Source organism: Lissotriton vulgaris, chromosome 10 (assembly GCF_964263255.1).
Source record: "Lissotriton vulgaris chromosome 10, aLisVul1.2, whole genome shotgun sequence".
NCBI lineage: Eukaryota > Metazoa > Chordata > Amphibia > Caudata > Salamandridae > Lissotriton > Lissotriton vulgaris.
The window spans coordinates 343,689,228-343,711,012 of NC_141698.1; the positions used below are offsets into that span (position 1 = coordinate 343,689,228).

Genomic DNA, 21,785 nt, shown 5'->3' on the forward strand with positions numbered 1-21,785 from the left:
TTTCAGGTCCACACATGGCCAGATAGCACTGGCGGTCCGGCAACCTATTATTGGGAAAAGCGAGTGCTTAAAAATGTGCTTGGGTTGTGGAGTAGGGTCTGGGCTGTAGTACTCATGCGCTGCCTGGGTGGCAGGGTGTACTTTAATTCCGCCTCCACATGGGAACCATAGTTTTCTTCCATAGAGAAAACCTGTTCTCTTTCCTCAGCAGGCTTGACCAGAGTGTGCTCGTTCCCGAAAATATCTAGAGATTTGTCTTCACTGCAACAAAACATCTCCAGCTGATGAGGCCTTCGTTCTTGGAGAGCCTTTTTAGAACGGAAAGACTTGCAGGTGTTGCAGTCAGCATTATTGTGGTTGGGTGAAAGGCAGAGGTTGCACACTGGGAGTTGGTCAGTGTGGGAACATTGGGTGTGGCACTGCGGGCAAAACCGAAAAGGTGTTTGTTACATCAGGAACACATCTTCAAATGACTGTGTGCGTAAGATAGTAGGCCCGAGACGGGCGGTGCCCCGGTAGGGCGATCGGTTGGTGTCCGAACCCGCAAGTTTAAAATCAGTACAGTGAAGGAAAAGCGAGAACGAAAAAAACTATACAGTCGAAGACAGGATAGGACTAAGGACTCGTACCAAACAGAATTCAACATGGAAAAGGGGCACATACGTCAGAATCCAAAGGCGAGGAAAAACAATCATTAAAAGGAGTCGATGCCCATGTGAATTATGACGGAAAGGAGAAGTCACTTTACCTCTTGACTCGAAAGACTTCTTCGAAGAAAGACAACTTGCACAGCTCCGAACCCAACACTAGATGGATGGCAGAGGTATGCAGAACATGTGCATCTACAGCCACAAATGTCATTGGACATAATGTTACCACATCACAAATCTGCACTTGCTTGCAAAAATATATGTAGTCACTATTTCGGTTATACATATTTCGTAAATCTTTCCTAGTAACTGTTAAGCTCTTTCACAGATGTTATATACATATTTGTACCTGTTGACTCTAGGTTGCCTAAGAGCATCCTACGGGCCAAATCAAAACCTCTTTGCTTTGTTAAAGATTAGTTTATTGCAAAGGCACTACCAAAATAAGGAGAAGCAACTTCTGTGTTATTTATGTACAGTGATGCCAATAGTCGTATCACTATCCGAACATTAGGACATTGTGTTTTAAAATGGGTCTGTGGAGGTCTCGGAATTATGTGACTATAAAACCCCAAAGAGGCACAATTATGAAATGTGTTTCTCAAATGACAAGAAAAGGTCACCTACCCTCAGTAATATTGTTTATAATAGGTACTGTTTATTCATTCTAGAGAATTCATCTTTAAAATCACATCGCACAGCTCCTGACTTAAGAACAACTTCACACTTTTGCAGAACCAGCTGGTACTGTACATATGTACCTAGGGATAAGCTTAGAGCTCACCCAGAATGAACAGAAAGAACTGGCAAAGAATGATGGAAGTAAACCGTATACCTAATGTTTAGTTACTTCCCACCATTAAGTGACAAGTAAGGTTTCCTGAAGATCTGAGGGTAGGCATGTTGGCAATGTATAATAATACTGAATGATGTGAGTGAGAAGTTGGCCTGGTATATGATGTTCACTATTCTAGTGAGCACCTTGCACCAGTTCAAACAACCCTTATGGTGATGGTTGTAAAGTCAACCTTATAGACCAGCTATCCTAGTGGTAGCATGGACAAAGCAGTCTTAGGCTAAACTCAAGAGGGCATGTGAAGCCAGCTGTTTTACCATATGCAACCCCTTTAATACCAAATGAAAGGACATCACACAGGATATATATAAAATATATATGTATTTATTTCTAGACAATCCCTCTGAACTCTTTATAAGGTCAGAGGCGCAAGCACATAACAAGATACTTAATTAAAATGCAATAAGTTGCACAAAATACAGTAGGGCCCTAGGGGCACGCTAAACCATATACTAAAATAGTGGTATAAGTACCACTGCTCGAAAAATGAATAGGCCTAGGGAATCGCTGGGGCTACGCTGTACTACCAAGGGATAGGAAGCAGGAGGCCCACGGGAGGCGTGTGCCAAGTCTTTACTCACACGCAAGTTACCATAGAGAATGAATGGTGACGAAAGAGTTAGAAACTAGTTCTTTTAGGGCACTTCTGACTGGACTCGAAAGTTACTTGAAACCTAGACAGTTGGATAGTCAATACCCCAGGAGCACCGGAGTACTCGCGTTACCTCACCCACAGGAAGCGGGTGCATAGGTGTCAAAGTGTGTCGGGTTTTGTCGCTGAATCCTATGGAGCCCTGAAGAAAGATGCTGCAGGCGACCAGGAGAGAAGTGTCCGGTTGGATCCAAGGGCGGATCGAGGATGAAGAGTACCTGAAAGCAGAGGGGACGGAGTCTGGGTGACTAGCCAGTGACCAGGAAGGAACCAGGCGATGTCGCGAAGCAATCAGGTGATGTCGTGAAGCTGGTCTCTGCAGCCACGTGGACGAGGAGGCGTCAACGACGACCAGGAGTCTGGCACGGACTGTCCCACGAAGGTTCTCGTTGTCGGTGGTGTCGGCTTCCGGGTTGGAGTCAACAAGCCTTGGCAAAGGCAACCCACGCAGGAATCGAAGTTGGCTTCTTAATCAGACCAGCAAGATCTGATGGGCTGCTTCTTTTCAGGGAAGCAGGGGCCAGTCTGGAGCAACCAGACCAGCGGTGTAAATTTAAGGTTTCGTCGTCAAGATGGCCACTAGCCAACGGGCAAGTGACCGGACAGAGGCGTCGAGCAGGAAAATGCAGAAGGGCCCCACGCAGAACTCGTGGAGTGTGCAGGGCTGATCTTCGGCGCAGATGATGCTCGAGGCTGGGGCTTCTCAATACCCAATGCACAGCTTCGAGGATGCCTCAGAAGCTGCACGGAAAGCAAGTCGCTGACTTTTCAAGATGGCCGGTCCCACGTCTTGCGTCGCCTCCACGGGTCTCCGCTTTGCTGGGACTGTGGATCGGGCTGAAGGAAGTCTGGAAGTCCGGTTCTTGTCAGGCTCTGTGCTCGGGCTCCGGCGGGAGCGTCGACAAAGCAAGCCGTTGATCGCTGGATGGTGCCTGCTTGTGCAGGGTGGTCACTCCTTGACCACAAGGGAGATTTTTCAGTCTTCTATCTTCGCGTAGAATGTCTAAGGTCCAGAGTTTCGTTTCAAGTTTCAGTCTGGATAAATCTAAAGTCTTGAGACTCAGCTCCTACCTATAAACCAAATCTAGGGGCTGGATTAACTGCTAGGTCCCTCCTATGGGTGGGACCAGGGAAGGGGGTGGTTACCCCCCCTTTCCCTTTGTCCAGTTTCGCGCCAGAGCTGGGGCTGGAGTGCCCCAGCACCTGTCTGAACTTGACTATGCATGGGACACCTTGTGTGCCCCAGGCAGAGTCTCATTTCTTTTAGCCTTCCCTGCCCCAATACACAAGAGCCTTTCTCGGGTGGTGCTAGCACCTCCCAAGACAGGAAACCTATTGTCCAAGCCTCCCTCGCTGGAAGGACTCCCAGCAGCAGGAGGTCAGATTCGTGTCTGTGGCAGCAGCATCCATTTTGTGATGCTGAGGCTCTGGTTTACTTTAACCGGGATTAGTAGGAACAACATGTCTTCTCCCTCTAGAAGGGTGGAATGCTACCCCCGTCGCCAGAACTGGCGAGGGGGTAGTATTCTAAAGCGTATGACACCTTACTTGACATGTTTTGATAAAGCCAAACCAGAGTTAGTATTTAACCGCGAGGTTCATAATGCACTTAAGAGTATATGGTATGGCTATATCCTAGAACAGCTATAAGGACATGGTTCCTAAAGCTGCAGACAGGCTCAGCTCATGCTAGAGCACCATCTCACATAAAACCAAGCACTCTGCCTCAGGATTGTTAAGGCCTGCCATAGGAGTGACTTATAGGTGTATATGTGTCTAGATATAAGGTTAGATATAGGAATACTATATCTGAGCAAGGGGTGATTACACGACCTTGCCCCAGCTGAGTGATCAGCCAGTTGTGTCAATGTGAGTGCCCAGCCAGGGGTGGTATAATACATGCTGCAGCCCCTGGTAGGCCTTGGATGCACCTATGCCCTGGGTACCTATAGTACACTGTACATGAGCTCATAAGGTGACCCAATGTCCAATTGGTAATGTACCTAAAGTACATGGTATTGAATTTAGAGAGAGCACAGCTGGGCTGTGGGTCTGATTAACAGGCCCACAGCCACATTAAGTCGAAAACCAGTGAATCAAAAAGCAAAAAGTGGGGTGACTATAGGAAAGCAGACCCTACTCTCCTACAATGTTAACAATGCTTGAAATAATCTTAGTTTAAATCACAATGGGGGAGGTAGAAGCATACATGTGGAATCTCTGTGTTTTCACTGTATATTGATAGGGCATTCCTATTACATCCAGCGTTAACAACTCTATTGGTTTGCTATAAGGACTTTCACTCATTGAGTTTTAATTCAGTGGCATGCTACATCATCAAGTCCTCACCAGAGATACAGAGGTTGTATCTGTGCGGGATCAATCTCATCTGTTCGAGGGAGCTCAACTCATCTAGGACCTAGCTTATTATTAACCTCTGCTTCTTTCTAAAAAGGTGGAAATATACTCATGCCTTAAAAAAGCCCTTGTGCAAGCAACACAGCGAAAATGGTTTGGCTCACCTATTAACATTACAAATGGACAAATTATAACAATTTTATACAAGTAGCAACCTGCAAGAAGTGCACAATAAATAAAAGAGCCTATGTGCACAATAGTCAAAAGACTTTCTGGATTAATGTTTTCAACAACAAACACAAAGCAACTGACTGCAAAAACTCTACAATGGTAGAAACATTAAGATGCAAATAATTTAAGTTATAGAAAATGTTGCATATCAAAGTATTTGGGAATGAAAAACCTATACCTAACCCTAATTTCCAAATGTTGCAATTTATTAATCTATTTGAATAGGTATTGGATAAGTCTAAGAGATTCCATTTCACTACAGACTGAAGGATTTATGTTCTTACCTTTGGTAACACTACATCCAGTGGATATCTCAATTGTCTAATTTCAGATTCCTCATTTATTACATTTTCCTAGGTACCAGACTCGTCCCAAATTTCTTTTTATAAACTGCGCGAGCCCCACAGCACGTAGCACTAAAGATCTCAGTAGCAGACCAGGGTATAGGCTTTTTTTTATTGCACACTATGATAGATCTGGACAAAGTCTGCTTTTAATCTAACCTTTGTTTCTTTAAAAAAAACATTTATCTGTATAGGCTTAGCATGGCAGTTGCCTTGTACAAATAGTTACCACAGCATTGACAATTGGGTAGAGGTGTAATGGGTACATGGCATGATAGGTTACATAAAACAAAAGGAAAACGTGCAGGAGCACAACATCACATCCGGGAGTTCCCTCCCTCGTGAAAGAACTATCATGTATCCGCAACATAACAATCAAATTACATAACAAAACCAACTTCGCCACTCGACCCACCCTTCGCATTGCTCAGATTTGACGGATATGTATGTATGTGCCGTTCTCCAATTCCAGCCACATGTCCCCAACAACATCTGTCCCCACATGGTCACAATTAGCTCCCCAGTGTGATCAACTCTCTGTCAAAGCAGTCTAGTGCTCATGTCTCCCTCCCACGCGAAGCTCAGTTCAGGGCCAAAGAGAGCACACGCCCCCATCAGGCATCTGCTCTTGGCACAGCAACAAACCACCGTATTCATGGGTTGAGTAATCTGTTCAATCGTTCTAAATAATCTTCCCAGTGTTCCGTTGGGTTCCCACCTTCATTTCTTAACACTGGTGAATTTAACAAAAAACAGGTTGCCCACTTGTTACTTTTTAGTCCATCTACATAAAAACCGAGGGTCTTCTTTGGATTCAATCAATAAAGTCTATCCTCCTCAGCAGGATGTGGCAAAAAGAAACAAGCACTGTTAAAGCCAACAGGTCTCGCATTTATTAAGCAGTACAGATCTTTTGGATATGCAAATGTTTGCAAGTAAATTATTTAAAACTGTAAAAGAAAAAACATTTCAAAATACTAGAGAAAAAGCAAATACATATCTTGTGTATCTCAAAACCGTACCTTGAATTCAAAGTTTTTTTATCTTTAGAACTAGTGTGGGCTATATCTCAAATACTTTTCAGGGAACAGATTTTAAAAAGAATAAGGAACGGTCAGTGCTTGCCGAGGAGTAATTTACTTTCCACAGGAATCAGCGATTTGCTCTTTTGCATAAATTCAGGGAGCAGATTTACGGACATACAGGAGACTTATCATGCTAATTACATTTTTTGCTCCAGACGCCAGCTAAGTTCAACAGAGGGCCCTCATAAAAGCCCCACACCACCGTATTAGTATTTTTGCGGATGGGTGTTAACTTCCAAACTGCTGATCCTGATTGGGGTGGGAGAGGGTGCCCAACAAGGGGGGAGTGGGGGGGGGGGGGTCAATTAATGTCCATTAGACACCAGGGCAAAATATCAACACGTAATACAAAAGGATCGGGTAACCCAGCAGGCACAGGGCCGTGCACACACCCCAAAAATATTATTATTCAGGGGGGTTGCAAGGCACTGTGAGTAAAGAAATGTTGTGGGAGTCACTCAAGGCAAACTAATCTAGTCTCAACACCCCTCCCCACCCCCCACCCTGTGTATAGTTTTCATAAATGTGTCTGGGTTTGATATAATTCCCTGGATGGCAGCTAATCACCACAGCCAAATCAGGCAAATCAGGTCAATTAATGTCCATTAGACACCAGGGTAAAATATCAACACGTAATACAAAAGGATCGGGTAACCCAGCAGGCACAGGGCCATGCACACACCCCAAAATAGTATTATTCAGGGGGGTTGCAAGGCACTGTGGGTAAAGAAATGTTGTGGGAGTCACTCAAGGCAAACCAATCTAGTCTCAACACCCCTCCTCACCCCCCACCCTGTGTATAGTTTTCATAAATGTGTCTGGGTTTGATATAATTCCCTGGATGGCAGCTAATCACCACAGCCAAATCAGGTAATTTTGAGACGGAAATGTTGATGTCTCCCCACTGAGTTATGGGGCCGTTCCTGTTGCGGGTGCTAGACCCATCTATCCACCCACCCAAGTAAGTGGGTTATCGTTTATGTAGGGAGGTGGGTGGGAATGCTGGGTTACAGGAAATGTTCATAACGGCAAATTCTAGAATGTAGCCTCACAGAAATGTCAGGGCTTGAAGGTTAAAACATATAAAATCAAAACTCATGAGATCCACTAGGACACACCACCCTGGACTCCATCGGGTGTCTAGTTTTCAGAAAAACCTGGGTTTGATAGATTTCCTTGGGTGGCTGCCGAGCCTAGGCCCAAAATCCATAGCTGCCAATATTGCAAGAAAAACATTGGTTTTTAATGACAAAAATTTGATCTGTGCATGTTGTGTTTTGGGCATTTTGCGTCGTTCGGGAGCTAGGCCCACCCACACAAGTGGCGTTGTGTTTTTACTGGGAGACATGTGGGAACACAGAATAGTAGAACATTTGTTATTATCAATTTGATTTATCTGCATTGTGGCTTCCAAATGCAATTCAGTGTGCAGGAAAGAAGATATTGTGCAGAATGTCCCCTGAATCACATTATATTATGGATATTCACAAATTCAGAGACATAAACAATCATTCTTCCTAAACTCAGTCTTGTGTCCCTGTTTTAGAAAGTCATAGGTTTCCTTCATACTCCTATTTAATTTTTGTATATTTTACCATATAAATTTCTGTATCGTAGTGTGAGAAAGTGCTATCTTTCTTGCATGGTATACGCCCACTTTTTGCTGAATTGCTGATCTACTTTGACTGAGTGTGCCCTGGGATCCTGCCAATCAGGTGCCCAGGGCCTGTGTTCCTTCCCTAAAAACTGTGTTGATACCAAAACCCAATTGGCATCTCTGGCCACAGGTCAGCCCCTGGTAAAGGTTACCCTAGGTACACAAGGGCACTGTGGCCAGAGAAGACCCTTAAGGGCTGCAGCACTTATTGTGCCACCCTTAGGGGCCCTGTAGCCCGACACACACACACACACACACTGCCTTTGCAGGCTGAGTGTCTTGGTACAGAACTAAACAAAGAGTCGACATGGCACACATCCCTGTGTGCCATGCCCACAAACACACTGCCCTGGCATACATCAGTCACCCCTCTAGCTGGGTGCACTATTTATTTATAAAGTTTTATATAGAGCGAACAAGATCCCGAAGGATATTAGAGCGCTTTACAAAAAAGATGGAAGGATGATAACACATACAATATCGACATTAAGTAGGAATAAAAGCAAGAATAATCACATAATTACAAGACGCATGGGTCAAAGGAGAGCAATACAATAAGCAGGTACACAGCGGACTAAACGGGGGGCACACTATGAGATAAAGAAGAGCAGCATTCAATGATGGTCCACTATGCCAGTGGTGTGGGCACAGGTGCATGAGCCCTGTGCCCCTACAGTACCCAGGGCCATTCCTGAGCACTGTAAGTGCAGTGATGCCATTAAGAGTATATGGTGCTGGGAGGTTGTCATCACGAACTCCACAGCACCATAATGGCTACACTGAAGACGGAGGAGTTTGATATCAAACTTCTCAGCACATTAAAGCCGCACTGATGCCAGTGTGGGATTTAATGCTAAATGCACGACATAGGGCCCCCTGAAACCTAACCAACTCCCAATGTCCTGACTGCGTGGCTACAGAGGCTGCCACCACCAGACATGTTTCTGGACCCCTGGGTCGAGAGCTTGCCGCTCTCGATGGCCTGAAACAATGCACATCCTGGGACGAGGTGCAAAGCCTCCTCCCCCAGGATGGGCATGGGAAGCTTCAAAGGCATGCTGCATTTGTGAGCTTCTCCAGGCCACTTGCTGTACTCAGTCACTGGCACCCACCGGTTCTGACCCCCACTCTGGCAGGAAGATAGGCGGAAAACCCTAAGTGAGGAAAGGGGGTGTGCCAGCCTCTGCCAACCCACCCCTCAGGTGGAAGAGGCGAGGTGAAACACAACTCCGGGCTACCGCCACCTTGAGGATGGGGAGACCTACCCAATCAGAGCTAGGCTCCTGCCCCCTCCCACTGGAGAGTGGCAGGATAGGGGGTGTACTCGCCACAGGACAGAGACCCATTGGTCCCTGCCCTTGCCCTTTCTGTAATGCCCCTAAATGTAGTATTTAGGGGCACCCAGAACCTTTCTTCCTCAGATCCAGATTTGAAATCAGAAGAAAGAAGACCTGCTGTGCAGCTGCTAACAAGAGGACGGCACCAACTGACTTGGGCCCAGCCCTACAGGCCTGTTGTTCCTTGAACCTGCTCCTGCTAAACCCCAGCGTCTCCTGCGGACAGCAACCATGAAAACCCCGGAGGACCTGCTTGCCCTGCTCATCTAAAGACTGAGACTCCCATGAGCAGTAGTTCTGCTCAAACAGCAACAACCCCTGGTGCTAGCCAGGAACTGTGAATCCAGCACACACTGCACCCGCCGAGCCCGGCCCGTGCCTGAGTGAACAAATAACACAAGGACATCCCCCCCAGCGACTGTGACCAAGAATCCAGCATCCAAGGACCCTCCACAACGATCCAGACGACACCTGCAGCCTCACAACAAGGGACCCCTCCAACCACGACCAGCTGAGGGTAAGATTTCCCGACATCAAAAGACACCCCTGCACCCGGCGCCTCACGGCCCCCTGTGCCAAACTCCTTGGTGTCTACCTATCCTCCAAGATCCCAACTTCGAAGTGGTGGTCGCACCTGAAGAATCTCCATTCCCAAGCCTGCAGCCTTTGTTCAACTTCCAGTTCTCCCATTGAATAACATTGGGCGCCCGAAGGCCCAAAAGCACCCTGCACCCACCCGCCCTGTGTAAGTGACCAGGAGCTCAGCTCCCACAGCTGCGTGGTTTGCCTGCTAGCAGCTACCAACCAAAGGTTCCCTATCCTCAATATTATAACATTGGGCATATTCTGACAAACTGCAAGTAGGTTGAAATAACGCAAATTAGGAAAAATGCACAATCTATTAGAAAAATGCAAAACGGTAGTAAAAAAATTGTTTCAGATTCAACTCTGATTGTTCCTTAAACCTGGGAAGACGGTGATCCTACCCTAGCAAACCTTAGCTATATGTGGACAATTTTCTCGGTTTCCTCCAGAGGACTCTACAAACGTTGGGTATTGTTAGAACCCCCTAGATGTTTGGAAAAATGATGTAAATCTGGCATAGATTCGTTTTGGGGAAACAAATTTTATGAAGGTTTAGGTGCGAGCTACACCCAGAATTTAAAAAAGGGCTTAACACCCAGAGGAAAGTCCTACCAGCCTAGAGATAAAGTCTGCTCTTCAGTTGTACGCCAGCAAAATATCTGCAGTTGAGCTTTTACAGAGCAACTGGGTGGAATGAGAGGCAACACAGGGAGTTATTTTAGGGGTGAAGCAGAACACACAGAGGGAACAAGAAAACACATGCCCATGGAGTGCTTGAATGGAAAAAAGTCGTTCCCAAAATGAGAGCAGTGGAATGCGGCTATGCTTCGGGGGAGGAACAAACACAAGACAAGGAAGGCAAACCATCAAATATAAAGCAAGCTAATGATAGCGAAAATAACGACAAACAATGGTATGCAATGGAAAGGTTGTAATCTCATAATAAGTCTTTTGCAACCAGACAGCTTGCACTGTCTGGTAGGCTCAACATAAGCATTTGCAATGCGAAAGGTCTCGCATTTGCGAGAGTTTAAGCAATTGGCATTGTAAATGACAATGCCTTTAATTTATCTTTTTTGATACTCAACATATAAAGAACAGACATTGTCATTTACAATGGCAATAGCTCAAACTCTTGTAAATGTGAGACCTATCTCATTTAAAAGCAGCGGCCGCCATTGTCCCGGGCTGCATGGAAAGTGAAACTGTGCATGGTGTGCTGGATGTTGCAGGAATATTTACAACAAGGGGTGGTGAGGGACAGAGTCTCTGAATTAAGCAGAAAGCTCTCACCCAGTCAAAAGATCAGGGCTAGATCCAACACCGTTTTTTAGCTCACTGCACCATCCCAGTTTCAGAACCTGGCTGTATGCAAATTAGTCTGTTCCTGTCCCAGTGCATGATGGGAACAGGGCAAACCAAACTACAAAAGCCAATTCTTACACTGGGAAGGAAACAAGCTCCCGGGGACCGGTTTCTGGCATTACAGCCGTCTTCGGCCCGGTTTGCTTGAATCCTGATGGTGATGGATCAAGCCCTGATCTTTGGACTGGGTAAGAGTGGTCTGTTTAACTCAGACACTCTGTTCATCACCACCCCCTTTTTGTAAATCGTTTTTGGCCACTATAGGTGTGGCAGGGTATACTCAGACATGAGTCCCTTTCTCACTGCTCCATCAGGATTCAAGCAAGCCGGGCCGAAGAAGGCTGAAATGCCAGAAACCGGTCCCCGGTAGCTTGTCTCCTTTCTGGTGAAGAATTGGCTTGGTAGTTTAGTCTGCCCTGTTCCCATGATGCACTGGGCCAGGGACAGACTGATTTGCATATAGCCAGGTTCTGAGCTGGGATGGGGCAGTGAGATAAATAACGGTGATGGATCAAGCCCTGATCTTTGGACTGGGTAAGAGTGGTCTGTTTAACTCAGACACTCTGTTCATCACCACCCCCTTTTTGTAAATCGGATGTTGCAGGAAAGCATGTCGTGCCTGCAGTAGGAGAAACTCATTAAGTAAAATAGTGCTTAAAGACGAAATAAGAGGTACAGTGAAACAACCGAAGTAAAAGTGCCAGTCCACATGGGAGGTTACAAATGAAGACAAGGCGATACTAAGGAGGTCAAGTCAAGTCAAGTCAATAAATTTATATAGCGCGCTACATACCCAGAGGGTCTCAAGGCGCTTGAAGAAGGGTGGGGAATTACTTGTCAAATATCCACGTTTTAAGTTGCTTTCTGAATGCTAGGTGGTTCTGAGTAAGGCAAAGGTGAGTGGGAAGTGAGTTCCAGGTTTTAGCTGCCAGGTAGGAGAAGGATCTACCTCCCATGGTGGTTTTGTTGATGCGAGGTACAGTGGCAAGGGCTTGGTTGGAGGATCGTAGCTGGCGGGAGGGGGTGTAGAAGGACAGTCGTGTGTTGAGGCATTCGGGTCCGATTTCGTAGAGTGCTTTGTGTGCGTGGGTCATGAGCCGGAAAGTAATCCTCTTATTGACGGGGAGCCAGTGGAGGTTTTTCAGGTGACCAGAGATGTGTCCTTTACGCGGGATGTCTAATATGAGCCTGGCTGAGGCGTTCTGGATGCGTTGTAGTTTTTTCTGGAGTTTTGCGGTAGTACCGGCGTAGAGGGTGTTTCCGTAGTCCAGTCGGCTCGTGACCAGAGCGTGGGTGACCGTTTTTCTAGTTTCGGTGGGGATCCAACGAAATGTTTTTTTGAGCATGCGAAGAATGTTGAAGCAAGATGAAGAAACGGCGTTGACTTGTCTGTTCATCGAGAGTGAGGAATCCAGGATGACGCCCAGGTTCCGTGCATGGTCCGTCGGGATGGGTGCTTTTCCAAGGGCCTCTGGCCACCAAGAGTCATCCCAGGCGGAGGGGGAGGTGCCTAGGATGAGAACTTCTGTTTTGTCTGAGTTCAGTTTCAGACGGCTGTGCTTCATCCAGTCGGCTACTTCTTTCATTCCTTCATGCAGGTTGGTTTTGGCAGTGTTAGGGTCTCTGGTGAGAGATAGGATCAGTTGAGTGTCATCGGCGTAGGAGATGATGTTGAGGTTGTGTTGGCTTGCGATGACCGCGAGGGGGCTCATGTATACGTTGAAGAGGGTGGGGCTGAGTGAAGATCCTTGTGGTACGCCGCAGATGACTTCAGTGGCCTCTGACTTGAATGGTGGAAGGCGGACTCTCTGGGTTCTTCCGGTGAGGAACGAGGTGATCCATTCCAGTGCTTTTCCTTGGATTCCGACGTTTCTGAGGCGTTGTAAAAGGTTGCTATGACAGACCGTGTCGAAGGCTGCGGAGAGGTCGAGGAGGATGAGGGCGACTGTGTCTCCAACAGTTGTGCATATACTCAAAAGGTGTCTCGAACGCGAGGACCAAATTAGGGTACCGCTGTGGTATAATTAAGTGTAACTGCAACAAATGATGGGCAGAATGCTGAAGGATTAAAACATTCTCCACCAGTCAAGCAATCTGGGTTAAATCCATCGTTCTTTTGCCCTACGCCACCCCAGTTTGAACGCAGCCATATGCAAATCAGTCTTGACCCTGCGCCTCATGGGAACAGTCCAGAACGACCTGCCAAGCCAGGTCCTCCCTGGACCGGAAACAAGCATCCTGGGACCGGTTTCGGGGTATTATCACCCTTCATGAGCCAGGCTAGCTTGAATCCAGTGGCACAGTGATCAAGGGACCCAGGTCTGGGAATACCCATCCCAATTAGGGCGAAAAGTGTAACTGCAACAACAGGGAGGACCTGGCCTTGCAGTTCAGGCTGCACTGTTCCCATTGGGACCAGGGTCAAGACTGATTTGCTTATGGCTGGGTTCAAACTGGAATGGCATGGTGAGCAAAAGAACAATAGATTTAGGCCCAGATTTCTGTACTGGTGTGAATGTATGGCATTGTTCAGCCTTCTGTCCATCAGTAGTTCTTTTTGAATTTGTCACCCAGAGTGGGACGGGTATACCCAGACGTGGGTCCTGTGCTCTCCATGCCACTGGAGTCAAGCTATCCTGGCTGATGAGGGGTGAAACCCTGAAACCAGTCCTAGGATGATTGTTTCCAGTCCAGGGAGGACCTGGCCTGGTAGTTCGGGCTGGACTGTTCCCATTGGGCGTAAGGTGAAGACTGATTGGCATATGGCTGGGTTCAAACTAGAATGGCATGGTGAGCAAAAAAACGATGGATTTAGGCCCAGATCTCTGTACTGGGGTGAATGTATGACATTGTTCTGCATTCTGTCCATCAACTATTTTTGCATTTGTCACCCCAAGTGGGACGGGTATGCCCAGACGTGGGTCCCGTGCTCTCCATGCCACTGGAATCAAGCTATCCTGGATAAAGAGGGGTGAAACCCTGAAACCGGTCCTAGGATGCTTGTTTCCAGTCCAGGTAGGACCTGGCTTGGCAGTTCGGGCTGGACTGTTCTGATGAGTCACAGGGTCAATACGGATTTGCATACGGCTGGGTTCAAACTGGAATGGCATGGTGAGCAAATAAAACAATGGATTAAGTCCCAGATCTCTATATTAGGGTGAGTGTATGATATTGTTCTACATTCTGTCCATCAGTTGCTCTTTTTGCACGTAGCATAATTAAGGGTGCAAGATAAAACATTTATGTGAGCCTTTTCCGAAACAACATCATCAGGTTGACTTAAACGAGGGCTGGTCAGACAAATATTGAAAGCCCTCCAGGGGCGCCAACAATCCTTTAACATTAGCCACAACAAAGCCATGCCGGGCTAGTGACAAAATAAACATCAGAACACTGCATAGCTTGGCTTGAAGAGGACAAGCCTAACCGTTTTCATACCAGACCACAAACTTCTTCCAACAACCTAAATAAACAGACTCTAAGAATGGCTGCCAAGATAACAAACCCCCACCATGTCTGCGGGCAAATCAGACACCCTCAGTTAGTTCAAAAAATGTCCATGCCTGGAGAAGGAGTTGTGTGTGCAGAACCCTGCCATGTTGCTGAGACAGGAATTTCTTTCCAAGAGGTAAGCTGAATAGAAGGTAAAATGCTAACATCACCAAGTCAGAATACCACTCTCTCCTGGCACACAATTGGGCTATCAGGGTGATTTGGGTCCAGTCCTTCCTGACCATCTTCAGAACTCTTGGCAGAATTGGCAGGTATTCAAAAGGGCTGCTGCACCACAGGAGCAAGAATGAGTCTCCAAGTGAGCCTTGTGGCACAAACTCCAGTGCAGTATTTGTGACACCATTTTATTAGTGGTGACAAAAAGATTAAAATGGTTATATGTTGGTAGGATCAGTTTTGCACCTTGAAGAAATGTATGGATTCCCATGCTGTGCATTATTCTGTCATCTAGTGGTTGGGTCCAGGACGCTCTTCTTGTAGTGGTCTCTTTTCTCTTTTTTTGTTTGTTGTTGGGCATCAACTGTGTCTACCATTTTGTGCATAGTTCAGCCTTTTCCTGATGTCACACGCACCCCAGAAGCCACTGCCATGGTCACCATCTTCAGATTCTTGTTTTCTGGTGATGTTTGTCCATTTTAGTGTGCAGTAGGCTTCCTTCTGATTTGTGTTTATATGTATCCTTGTTTACTTTGCCTTACCTCATATGAATGTCAGCAGCCCTACATGCCAAGAACAGATGCATACTGGTAAGTAGCATTTTCCGTTCGAGGCATGTGGGCTGCTGAATTCATATCTTAGCATAGACTGTATAGCTGTATCTCCTCTAGCAGTGGTCATCCGTACCAGCTGCAGCAGTTTGAAAGAGTTTTTAGGACATCCTGGCCTACAGCAGCTTGCTGCTTTGCTTGCACGTCTACACAGTAGTGTTTAGTGAAAGTGTGTATGGTAGACCATGTAGCTGCTCTAGATATGTCTTCTATTTCCTAGGAAAGACATAGATGCCCCCATTTGGCGCGTTGAGTGGGCTTTTGTGGGAACTGTTAGAATGTGCTTGGCCTTTTGATAGCATACTTGAATGCACTTAACTGTTTGTCTTTCTGAAAGCTTTAGATCTGTCAACGTAATATAATAGAGCTCTTTTAACATCTAGTGTGTGTAGAGCCCTTTCAGCCACAGATTGCAGATTTTGGAAGAAAACTGGCATATCTATTGACTGATTGAGATGAAATGTTAATATAACTTTTGGCATGAACTTAGGGTTAGTACAGAGCACTACCTTATTATGATGTATTTGCATGAAAGGTTCTTGAATCGTTAGTGCCTGTAGCTCCGTCACTCGCCTGAGGGAGGTAATGGGCACTAAAAATGCCACTTTCCATGTTAGGAATTGTAATTCGCACAAATGGAGTGGTTCGAAAGGTGGTCCCATAAGTCTGCTAGGTACTACGTTTAAGTTCCAGAATGGCAAAGGTGGATGTCTTGGAGGGATAATTCTTTTAAGTCCTTCCATAAAAGCTTTCATAGGTGGTATTCTGAACAGGGACAGGTGTTGTCTGTTCTGGAGATATGCTGCTATACCAGCAAGGTGTAGCCTTACGGAAGAGTATGCTAGATTGCATCTTTGAAGATGTAATAAATAACATAATATGTTTTGGATGGAGGCATCTAATGGATTGATTTGGTTATTATTACAGTAAATTACAAATCTTTTCCATTTAGCTGCATAGCATGCTCTAGTAGTTGGGCGCCTTGCTTCCTTGATAATGTTCATACAGTCTGGAGGCAAGATAAGATATCCGAACTCTAAGACTTCAGGAGCCAGATCGCTAGGTTCATCTGATTGGGATCTGGGTGCCCGATTTCTCAACGGTTCTCTGTTAACAGCTGTGGCAATAGGCGCAGCCTTTGGTGTGGGACTACTGAGAGTTCTAGGAGGTTCGTGTACCATGGCTGTCTTGCCCATGTGGGAGCAAAAAGGATCATTGTGAGGGACTGTTGCTTTAGTTTGCGTGCCACTAATGGAATCAGTGGGGTTGGCTGCAAAGCGTACGCAAATCTGCCTGACCAGTTCATCCATATCGCATTGCCCTGTGACAACGAGTGTGGGAACCTGGCGGCAAAGGACTGGCATTTTGAATTTTCTTTTGTGGCAAACAGATCTATATCTGGATGCCCCTACTTTTGAAGAATGGTTGGAGGACTCGAGGGTGAATCTCCCATTCGTGTATCTGTTGGCTGTGTCTGCTTAGTAGATCTGCGATCTGATTATGTATTCCTGGGAGGTGTTCTGCCAGGAGAAATATGTTTTTTGGAGTAGCCCACCTCCATATGCTCTGTGCTAGGTGAGACAGCTGCGAAGTGTGTCATGGCTGTCATGTCCGTCTGGAGCAATACAGCCTTGTTGTACACATATTTCTGGAAGGCTTTAATTGCTAGTAATACTGCTCGCAACACTAAGTGGTTTATATGCAGTGTCTTCTGCTTGACTGTCTAGAGCCCTTGGACTGTGTATTGAAGTAGGTGGGCTCCCCAACCTGTCAGTGATGCGTCCGCTGTTAGCACTACCTATGGAACCGGCTCTTGGAACAGTCGCCCCTTGGAAAGGTTTTGTGGGTTCCACCACTGCTGAGAGTTGTAAGTGCGACTGTCTACCAACACTAGGTCTTTAGTTGTCCTTGAGCTTGGTTCCGCTGCTGTGCTAGGCATTCCTGCAATGGACGCATTTGAAGTCGGGCATGAGGGACAATGAATATGCAGGAGGCCATCACGCCTATGAGCTGCATGAACACTCGAGCTGGCAAGGAGTGTTGTGGGTGAAATCTTTGAATTAGAGACTGCTTGTTGGCTAACCTGTTTAAATTTGGATTTGCTTTTGCCACTGAGGTATCTGTTGTTGCTCCCAGATATTGTTGTATGTGGGAGGGTTGCAGATGTGATTTTGTGTAATTTATGGAAAAACCCAGAGTGTGCAGCAGCTGAATTGCCTGGGATGTGTGGTTTCACACTGTGCGTATAAGTTTGCTTTTATGAGTCAATCGTCCAGGTAGGGGAACACATGGATGTGTTGCCTTCTTAGGTGTGCTGCTACTACTGCTAGGCATTTTGTGAAAACCCTAGGTGCTGTAGTTACTCCGAAGGGGAGAACTTTGAATTTATAGTGTTGACCTTCTATCGTGAACCTGAGATATTTTCTGTGAGCTGGATGTATGGGTATGTGAAAGTATGCATCCTTGAGGTCTAATGTAGTGAGGAAGTCGCCTTGTTGGAGTAACAGGAGTACTTGTTGAAGAGTGATCATATGGAAATGCTCTGAGAATATGTATTGGTTCAGGGGTCTAAGGTCCAATATTGGTCTGAGGGACCCGTCCTTTTTGGGAATAAGGAAGTATAGGGAATATACTCCTGTCCCTTGGTGTTGAAAAGGGACTGGCTCGATGGCTCCCTTTTCCAGCATGGATGTTACCTCTTGTTGCAACAGCGTGACTTGTTCCTTGGACATAGGACGGTGTTTGGGTGGTATGTTGGGTGGAGTAGAAGTGAGTTCCAGGCAATAACCATACAGGATACTTTGTCTCACCCACCTGTCTGGTAATTGCGTTCCAGACTGGTAGGAATTGTGTTAGTCTGTCTCCGACCGGCGTTGAGTGGTCTGGAGGGAGTGTGAGCCTGTGTGTTCGCAATTCTCCAAGTGTTTGCTGCTTGGGATGCCACTCTTTTGCCTGTGGATTCTAATATCTTTGACTCTTTCTCAGGAGGGGGAGCATCTCCTGTTGTCTGTGAATTATCTCACTTTCGAGCGTTTGCTAGCACTAATGAGTCTAAAGGCAACTGTGATTTAATATAAGAAGGGTCTGTAGGGGCTGCCTTATACTTTTTCCCAATTCTGGGATTGAGGGCACGTGCTCTGGCTGGATCTTTAAATATGTCTGGTGCATGTTTTAGTACCCCTTTTAACATAGGAAGTGTACGTACGCTTTTTTCTGAAATAGGAAAAGTGTTGAATAGGAAATCCTCTTCTATTGGGTCAGTGTGCATGTCTACATTGTGATATTTAGTTGCCCTATCCACTAGTTGGTTAAAGAAAATGGTGTTGTCAGTAGGCGACGGCTTTGTAGGATATGTAGAGGTGTCGGGGATGGGTTGTGGGTCGTATGTATCATAAGTATCATTTTGGTCATCCCATGTGTTATCCTGTACATCCTGATACTCAGGGTCTACAAAGTTATTTTGAGGATTGTCCCCTATGTTTTCTGTCTCATCATAATGTGAAGGAGAGTAAGGTATATAAGGCATGTCAGGAAAGAAAGGAGGAGGAGTGAAAGGCCTTGAGGGAGATGTTGCAAAGTCTTTCTTCTTTGGAGGAACAGGGGAAGAAGTATCAGTGTCCAAAGGTCTCTTCTTCCTGTGGTAAACGGTCACCCGTGCTGTTTTAGGGTCTATATACAGTTTAGGTTGTTCTTCCTCTACTGGATCAGGGTGGAAAAGTTCTTCCTCAACTGTCCGTGGTTTTGGCCCCGATGATTTTGACTTAGTTACTTGTTCATGAGTCTTTGGCTCGAAAGGCCTTCGGCTGTGGAGCTTCTTTCGGTTCGACTGCTGTTTTCGGGTCGGTGCCCTTTTTCGGATCGGCGACTCAGTTTTTTGTTTGACGTGTTTCTTCTTTACCGTCTTTTTTGGTACGGCGACCTTCTTTGGTTCGACGACCTTTTTCGGATCGACCGTGCTTTTCGGTGCGACAGCCTTTTTTGGATGGACCGGTGTTTTCGGTTCGATACCCTTCTTCGGGTCGACTGGTGCTTTCTGTTCGATAACCTTTTTCGGATCAACCGTTTTTTTCATCTACTAAGCTGCCTTATTCGGGTCACCAGGAGTTTTAGTGTGACCTGTTTTTGGGAGGTCGACCCTCTTTTTCGGCTCTACAGCCTTTTTCGGGTCGACTATTCTCTTGGGATAGACAACCTTTTTTGTTTCAATGGTTTTCTTCGGTACAGAGCAGGAATATCGTCGTAAAAATATCGACTAACCTAAATATCGCTGCAAAAATATCTACAGGAAGAAATATCGATGACAAAAATATCGTCTGACCAGAATATCGACAGACAGGTAAGTAATATCGTTAACATTAATATAGTTGTAATAAATATCGTTTACAAAAACATAGTTTACAATAATATCGTTTTTTAAATAATTATAAGTAATGTAGTGTTTTTAATGAATATTTGTAGTCAAAATAGTATTTTTAGTAGTATATTATTATTTAATAATGTATTTTCAGTTGAATTTAGTATTAATAGTTCCGTAGCGGGTTGTGGGTTTATAGGGGAGTAGGGTGGGAAGTAATTTAAATATAATGAAATAATACATTAATTAATGTTTTAAATGAATATAAATAGTGTAATAAATAATAGTTAATTAATTTCAATTAGTTAATTGAATAATAATTATTTAATTAATTATGTTAATTTTTTAATTAATTTTAGGTGTGTGTACAGGATTTTTTAGTGAAAATGTTTTTGGGTAAAGGGGTATTTTTAGAGTTCAGGGTCAGTTTTCAGTTTTTGGGTAAAGGGGTATTTTTAGGGTTCAGGGTCAGTTTTCAGTTTTTGGGTAAAGGGGTATTTTTAGGGTTCAGGGTCAGTTTTCAGTTTTTGGGTAAAGGGGTATTTTTAGGGTTCAGGATCAGTTTTCAGTTTTTGGGTAAAGGGGTATTTTTAGGGTTCAGGGTCAGTTTTCAGTTTTTGGGTAAAGGGGTATTTTTAGGGTTCAGGGTCAGTTTTCAGTTCTTGGGTAAAGGGGTATTTTTTGGGTTCAGGGTCGGTTTTCAGTTTTTGGGTAAAGGGGTATTTAAATATAATGAAATAATAGATTAATTAATGTTTTAAATGAATATAAACAGTGTAATAAATAATAGTTAATTAATTTCAATTAGTTAATTGAATAATAATGTAATTAATTATGTTAATTTTTTAATTAATTTTAGGTGTGTGTACAGGATTTTTTTAGCGAAAATGTTTTTGGGTAAAGGGGTATTTTTAGGGTTCAGGGTCAGTTTTGGGTTTTTGGGTAAAGGGGTATTTTAATTATATGTATGTATTATTGTTGTTATATAAAGTAATGTGTAAAATCAATTTATATGTCCACATTTATTCAGTTTATAATTAAAAAGTGTAGTACTTTTTTTTGAAATAGTTAAAAAATAAAAGTAATATAATGTATTTTGTTAATAGTACTTATATTTATTTATTATTTAATGTAATTTTAATTATTTTAAAAAGTCGATATTTTTTACATCTATATTAATTACAACGATATTTTGGAGTCGATATTTATGTACTTACCTGTTTAAGTATAGGGTGTCGATATTTTTGTAAACGATATTTTTACAACGATATTTATGTCAGCTATATTTTTGTAATCGATATTTTAACACCCTACCGTTTTCTTCAGCTCGACAACCTTTTTTGGTTCGGCGGCCTTTTTGGGAATAGTGTAGCTAGTTCCCGGGGTCTCAGAAGGCTTGGGTTTGGTCTTCGGAGCCGAGCCGGAAGGCGGGGTCTCTGAAGGGGTGTGTCGATCTCGGCTAAGGCCTTTAGGCGATGCTTTGACCGGAGCTTTGTCTTGAGATGGAAGCGGGGTAGGGGGCGTGGTACTCACGGTTTGCCCCGGTGTGATCTGGTCATCTGAGTCCGACTGGTCTTCTACGGTGACAATTTCGAGGTCGGAGTCCGCAGCTTCTGGGAGGTAGTGTTAGTCATCGAAAATGTTCTCCAGTTCCGGTGTCTGCCGCTGCATTTCTTGTCTAACGGCCCGTCGGTTCCGGATAGTTTTCTTCGACCGGAACTGAGCACAAGCTGGGCAATCTTCCTCGTTGTGCTCGGGAGAGAGGCACTTGTTGCATACTGTATGTGTATCAGTATGTGGGAACTTGGAGTGACATTGTGGGCACCTTTTAAATGGGTCCTTTCCATCGGCAGCAGGCCCACGTGGCGTCGAAAAGGCCCAACAGCCCGCGTCGACGACCGGATCGAGATGGAAAGTGATATTGAGTAAAGGTTTACAGAACGAGAACAATACCGTTGGGGTAGAAGGCCTTTTGGCCTTAGATAGTTGAAAAGTTTCGGTTCCGAAGTTGGAGTTGAGGAATAGCATCCG

At 45.1% G+C, this 21,785-nt stretch overlaps 1 protein-coding gene across 2 annotated transcripts in view; it reads right to left on the bottom strand.

Moving 5' to 3' along the window:
- SETD2 (SET domain containing 2, histone lysine methyltransferase) overlaps positions 1-21,785 on the bottom strand; it is a 1,045,105-nt gene that overhangs the window by 668,807 nt on the left and 354,513 nt on the right. The gene's annotated exons all lie outside the window — the stretch shown is intronic.